We start from the raw sequence: 7586 nt of genomic DNA on the forward strand, positions 1-7586 counted from the left end.
CCCCCTCCCTCTCGCTCTAGCCTCGTGTTTAACTATATTTTACTATATTTTACTTTTTCAGTCTTCGGTAAGTTTGACAGCAAAAAATTTAAAGAATAGTTTGTTTAGGAAAAAAAAATCTTTTTTATTTTATATTTATATCTTTTAGCTTTTTAAAGTTTTATGAGGTTTATTTAATTTTTTCTGTAAAAATAAAATTTTTTTTAAAAAAAAATAATATAATTTTTAGTTATATAAACAAAAATAGGTCGCACACTGATGTGTCCCGCATGGTCTAGTGGCTAGGATTTCTGGTTTTCACCCAGGCGGCCGGGGTTCGATTCCCCGTGCGGGAGTACCTTTTTATATTTGAGTTAGGTGTGAATTACTCATTTCAGGAATTTCTTTATTTATATTGCGTAAAGGGTTGGTTTTATGTTCATTAGACCATGAACGAGGGAGGGAGCACATTTGAGACATCTTTGATACTGCCAAAGGTGGCTCGAAAATATGACGTCATCAAATTTTATTTGAGTTAAGTATAAAATAACCGCACCATACCGGTATGAAAATACTTCCCTTGCATAAATAAAGCAGCCGTGGCGCAGTCGTCAGAGCTCTCTGAAAAGATCGTTATCTTTACTTGGAGCACATTAATTTAAAAAAAAAATATAACTATATAATAATATAATAATGTATCAGGCCCGTAGGAACGAAAACTATGTTGGGGGGTAGTGATGGATTAAGGGGCCCTGAATTAGTTTTAAGGACCTTATTTTTTAATCATTTTTCAGTCATTTTTTTCGAAATATTTAGTAAGAGGGGGGGGGGGGAATGCACCTGCTGTCCCCGCGGTTGCTACGGTCCTGTATTTATAATAACTATAAAAATAATAATATAAATTAAAAAAATAATAAAAAATAAATATCATCATTACCTAAGCTTTTATAACATTTTAAATAAAAATTAAATTATAACAGTTTTAATCTTGCATATTTACAATCGTAGCTCTACACTTGAGCGAGTCAAATAATATTAAAAATAATCAACCAAATCATGCTTGTAAGTTACAAGCTATAAAAATTATTTATTGCTTATAGACTAAACTCTAAATAATATTCGTAAACTTTTTTACTTAAAGTTACTTAAGTTAAGTTTTACTTAAACTTAAACGTATGTATAAAAACTACAACCAGAAATTGATAAACAAAGTAAATGTTTATTAAGATGTGGGATACTTAAGATATAAACTATATTTATATATATAAGATAGAAGCGTAAAAGAGATTCACCATTAACAGTTCTGTTAACACCAAATATAATTCTACATGCATGTTTTTGTTTGCTATAGATTTTTTTAAGCTTCCCATAATTGGTACTTCCCCATGCAATATTGCAATATTTATTGCAATAGGAAAGATAACTATGAATAAATGAAAATTTATAACTTTTAAACAGGGGTGGGTTTTGTCACTCACCAAGGAGGGGGCTAATAAGGTTTAAAAAAAAAAAATAGTCCGCATATTTTCATTTATGGTAACAAAAGTAACTTTCTTTTTTAATTTTTTGTACTTTAGTGTAATAATCAAGTTCAAATTCGTATAACTACGTATAATAGTCAAGTTCATTCGTTAGTATAATAGTCCAATTCTGTATAATAGTCAATTTACAAAAGAACGTTTCTGAAAAAAAGGCTACTACGATGGCGCCTCCTAAAACCCGCCGCTACTTTTAAAGACCCAATATTAAGAAATGGCTTAACTTTATATAACATTGAGATATTGTTGGAGATTTTGTTTTTAATAGATCTAATATGATATTTCCATGATATATTTTAATATGATATTTCCATGATAAATTAATTTAAAAAACTTTTAAAAAAGCTGCGATCCTTAACTACAGCGAAGATTTTAAATGAAAATATTTTTATTGTTGGTTTGTTAATGCTAACTATTTTTGCTTTATAATTGAAGTGAATCAGTAGATGGGAATCAGTAGATAGATAACTTAGTTTCATAATTAAAAAAGTTAAATAAGCTGAAAATGGTCTTGGCGTATTAAACCTTCATTTTCTTTTAACGCCATTTTAGTATGAGTAATAAATTGTTTATTTTTTCAAAATCTCAACTTCTAACCGTAGTTGTTTTAAATTGTTTTCAAATTTCTTAACGATATTTCCGCTATATATGGTGATTTTTTGGTTGTTGCTTTTTTACATCTAAAAATATACTTCTGCTCTTTTTATAATCATATTATATAATTACTAAATAAAATAAATACTATAATTACAAAGAATAAAAAACTTTAATATTTAGGGCATAGTCGTAAGAGTGGAAGTATATTTTTATATAAAAAAAAGAAGTTAAAGCAACAAGGCTTATAAATATCGCCATAAATAGAGAAAATGTTTTAGTATTTATGTATACTACTACATGTTGATCTTTATTGGAAAAAAACAAACTATAATAGATATACTTACAGTTCAAAATAATGCCCATACGTATTGCATATCACCGAATTATAAGATCAGTATAATAAATATGTCCATACATAATATATTATTACACTGTATTACTTACCTTAAAAAGGATAGAAAAATTCTAATTTGTTAGAACTTTTCTATCCTTTTTATTCGTTGTTTTGTGCTTGTTGCTATTTTTGTTTTTATTTCGCCGATGTTTTCTTTACACTCGCATTCTATTAGGTATACTCCGGGATAGCTATTTGATGGTAATTTTTTTTTTTTTTGCGTGAAGTTAGCAAAGATTGAAGATTTGCACTAGATTTAAAGGCTGCCCTGTAACCTGCTTTCCTAAAGATTTTTCGTGATATTCCTCAAGATTTTTCATGTTTTGGTGATAATATTGGATAATATCCTCGGTAGTGATATAGTTGCCATGGTTGCTTCGTTGTTAGATAAGACTATTTCATTATTTGAGTGTCGTTTTTTTATTTTTGTCGTTTTATTATAATTTTTTCTTTTCGTATCCATTTACAGCAAACATATTTATAAGGCAATTAAAACACTTGAAAAAAAAAGTGACAATTTAATTTGGACAACACCTAAATGAATGGTTTTCCACTAATTGCTCCTCTGATTAAAAAACCGCTTATTGCTCCGCTGATTAAACATCTGTAGATTCATCAAGTTGGGCATGACGTTTAGTAATGAAAATCATTCTTATTGATATTATAATCAATTATTATATATAGCAATGTTTAAAATACAAGATTATTATCTTGAATTTTATATGTTTGCAATATATGAAGTGCTTAACCGCTTGAAATGGACTCAAAAGTGTTTTGCTTGTAAAAAGAAAGCAATTAATAACTCTGTACAATTTAGGTACACTGAGCATAAAAAGTTGCTAAATAATAAAACGAATGCATCAGAGAAATACAAGTGCACAACAATTAAAAATTATAAAAACACAGGTACCGCGTTTAAACCGCCGAGGTCCGGACGATCGAAATAACTTTCTGATCAAGATAAACGTAGCATTATCGTAAACAACAAGAAAAATTGAATATAATCAATCCAAAACTAACAATCGGAATTCAACAATATGAAACATGGCTGTGATGTAAGATGTAAGTGATGTAAGTATAGAGAAAATTAGGAAGATATTGAAAAATCGAGAAATTGGCTCTTACATTGCTCAACGTAAACTATTTTAAGATTCAACGACTGCATTTCATGGGAAAAGTGTTGTATGGAGAAACTAACATGGTCTGTTAAAGATTAGAGCCGAATTTTTTTCAGTGATGAAAGTAATTTTTAAAATTTGAATCGTAAACTAAGAGTGCACATGAAAAGGTTGAAAATCAATAAGTACGACACTCACTTTTGTGTACAGCGTATACAAACGGTCTATATCAAAACTCTACAAATGATCTCACAACTTTCAACACTAATAAGATGGTGCCCCTTGCCACGCGGCCAAGAGTATCAAAGAGTATTTACAATCCTAAAAAGTACCTTTATTGTTTTGGTGTACTGAATCACTTGATTTAAATCCCATTCAAAACATTTGGTCTTGGATGGGCCTTGAAATGTGCAGCATTAAAATCACAAATTAAAACAGACTTAAAGGAGGTTCTTGAAAGCACTTGTAACACAATTTCAAAAAATTTTTGCATGAAATTGATAGAGTTGGTAAACAGACGTGTAAAAATGTGTTTTTTTGACAAGGGTGGCTATTTAAGTACTGAAAATAAATGCTTTTTACAGTTAAATCTGGATTCGCCCAAATTTAAAGGTCACTTTTTCTTTTCTTGTGTTTTATTTAATTAACTTTTTATTATATTTTAGTTACCTGCTAATTGATTTTACTTTTAAGTTAACGGGAAAAAAAATGATTAACGCCTCTTTTATAATTTTTGTTTAATTGCTCACAAAAAAAATTTATTTGAACAAATTTTGTACTCGTCCAAACTTTATTGTACCACTGTATTTGTAACCATTAACTTCTGGTAGTTGTGTTATATCAATTTCTACTTGTTCTGCTGTGTTACATCAATTCCTTCTTGTTCTGTTGTGTTATATCGATTTCTACTTGTTCTGTTGTATTATATTAAACCCTACTTGTTATGTTGATTTATATCAATTCCTACTTGCTTCATATTAATTAATAGTATTAAAATATTTTGCAGCAATGGTTTTGACTGAAGTTTTTTATTTTTTGACTTTTGACATTTGTCTTATTGGCACACATATAATACTTTTTATCATTGCAAACCAAATTGACTTTGAATGTGATAGGTATTGTTATTAATACCTGTATGACCAGATAAAGCTTTAAAATCAACAGAGAAATCGTTTTCTTTATGAACAAACTTTATTATGCTTTGTTTTTCATCTCTGCTCCAAGTAACTTTTTTTTTTAAAGGCAAAAAAAAGCCATAAATAAATAGTATGATAATCAAAACTGAAAAGAATTATACAATAACAGTAAAGATAAGGAGATTTTAATAGATTTCTATTTACTTAAAACATTCAGTAACTTGTGTTTATTTCGTTGTAACAGAGTAAAAATAACAAGAACTATTTTAAACAATAATGAATTAAAATATATCTGTTTGTATTCTGAAATTAGCTTTATCACCTTTACTTAAAACCTTTACTTTAAAAAGCTAAATATATTTGCAAATGTAACGTGCATATCTTGTTTATATGTAATTCCGTTAATATTAACTTAAATTCCGTTAATAGAAATAAAAGGGAGGGAGTAAAAATCTCATACGCTTTTTCAACTCCGCGGTATTTTAATAAGCAATTTTTATTGGGGAGTAAAAAAAACTTCAACGACATTATTAGTTTCAAATAAATTATAAAAACTTTACCACTAATTTCAAATGCGCTTTATTATATATAACTCGCCCCTATTTTACGTATGCTTCATTTTTAAATACAGCCTGAAATAAAGGGCTCTCCTGTTCCCATCCAACACATGACGTTTTTTCGACGTATTTCAACGTAAATTTGTTGAATAAGCATTACGAAGACTATTTTCTGGGTTGTAAACCATGGGGTATATTTTTTACGTGTTCTACATATATTGGGCAAAGTTTTAGCTTCACAAAAATCATTTCCCCAAAAAATATCTAATTCAACAAGACAAAGTGGTTATTATAAAACCATTTTGTGTAGCTTTTCTTAAATAGATAAGACAATGGTTAATTTAACTGGACACGTATTACTTTATACTAGTGATCGACCGAAACCGAAATTTAAGCCGAAACCGAAAGTACCGAAATTTCAGTTCAGTAAAGCCGTAGCCGAAACCGAAACCGAAATTTCGGCCGAAATATGAAAATGAATGTTTAAAATCCCTGAACCTTTTATGATCACCGAATTAAATTAAAAAAAAAACTATTTTACATATATCTAAGCAATCACCATGTAACATAGTTTGATAAAAACTATAATATGTCAAGACATTTTAATAATTAAAGGTAACAATTGAAGTATTTTCTCTGCGAAATACTTTTTTTTTCATGTTTTCTGGCAAAAGTCTGTTTCTTTCATTTGAAAGAATTTCTCCAGCAGTTAAAAACAACCTTTTAACTTTGGCAGATGTTTGTGGAGGTCTAAGGAATCTCTTTACTACTTTTGCCAAACCAAACTTTGCTTTTAGTGTTATTTCCTAATATAAATCTATAAACCTTTTTTTGTTTTTGTTTTGTTATTTAAGTGCCCAAAGAAGACCTATAGTTTTTGTCACAGAGCACCGCGGAAGTGCATTTAACCAGGAAGTTCACGCCTCCTTCATTACTGTGAGGCAAAAATATATCCGAAGCTCGTTTCAAGCCTGGATCTCTTGCTTCCATGGCGAGCGCTCTGACCACTGCGCCACGGTAGCACAAGAAACTTCAAACCTTCTTTAAAGTTTGAATCAATTTTTGAGATTTATAGGACTTCCGGTTGTTGTGTTGCTTTTTCAGTTAGGATATTTTTTAAAGTAAACCACTTCTTAAATGTGATGAAAGTCCGCTAAGTGATTGAAGTTTTGGATTGTGCGATCCACGAGATATTTTCAAATTGCAAGCTCCGTATTTGAAATCACTAACTGTCACGGTAAAATGATTCCATAAACCATTTTTTTATCGATTATTTTCAAATGTAAAATTTAGCACTGAGAAAATTTTGATGAAACTATTGGTTTGAGTTGCTTTACTTAAATGTTAATTTATTTTAAGAATGATTTGAGAAAAGTAACTTAAAACTATTATGTAACGTGATTTCAATTAAAATTTTTACAATTGTTATAATTAAAAATTGATTTACTAACAAGCGATTACAATTAGGAAACCGTCATGATCCCACTCTATATTAAAACTTAAAAAAAATCTTTTAAAAATTTCGGTTCATTTTGGTTGCGGTTTGAACCGAAATTTCGGCCGAAACAGGAAAAGTAAAAAAAATGTTGAAGCAGAAATTTCGGTTTCGGTTTCGGCCGAAGCCGAAAGTTTCCGTTCACTAATAGTTGGTACTTAACTGTTTAATGAGTTTAATCATTAGCAATCATTCCGTTATTATTTACATGGCTTGAAAATTGAAAAAAGGATTTCTGGGGACTTTAACTTAAATTGCATAAGCTGTTAAATGTTACAGGGTAGGTAAACAACACCACTTTAGGATTGCAATGGTAACAGAGAATGGTACTAGAGATACAATGGTAATAGAGAAGGTTGTTGCTTGAGGTTGGAGGTTTTTTTAGAATGCTTTTGCTAACTAAGAATGTTAAGCTGGGTAATCGAGTAGTACTCTAACTATTCATTTGAAATTGTCATTTGTGACTGGATAGCTTAGTTGGTTAGAGCGTTAAACGAATTGTTAAAACCTGGACTTTAATGCGATACGAGTTCAAACCCAGTCACCGCCAACTTAGCGTACTTCGTTACGCAAAAATGTTGGACAATAACAGACTCTACTCTAAGTTAGCCTTTTTGACTATTTGTGGCTGTTTCATGCTAACCCAGGAAAGAAGTTCTATAGAATTTTTATAAACGTTTAAAACATATGGCCTACAGAAACTCTATAAAATTTCTATAAAATCTCTGTAAATTTCTCTAGAAATTCCTATAGAACTTTTTTTTTACATATA

At 29.6% G+C, this 7586-nt stretch overlaps 1 non-coding gene across 1 annotated transcript; it reads left to right on the top strand.

The window, feature by feature from the left end:
* Positions 1–263: 263 nt before the first annotated feature.
* trnae-uuc (transfer RNA glutamic acid (anticodon UUC)) lies at positions 264–335 on the top strand. Its single transcript has one exon. It is a non-coding gene; the product is annotated as a tRNA-Glu (tRNA).
* The last annotated feature ends 7251 nt before the right edge of the window (positions 336–7586 follow it).

Source organism: Hydra vulgaris, chromosome 02 (assembly GCF_038396675.1).
Source record: "Hydra vulgaris chromosome 02, alternate assembly HydraT2T_AEP".
In the NCBI taxonomy this organism is placed as follows: Eukaryota; Metazoa; Cnidaria; class Hydrozoa; order Anthoathecata; family Hydridae; genus Hydra; species Hydra vulgaris.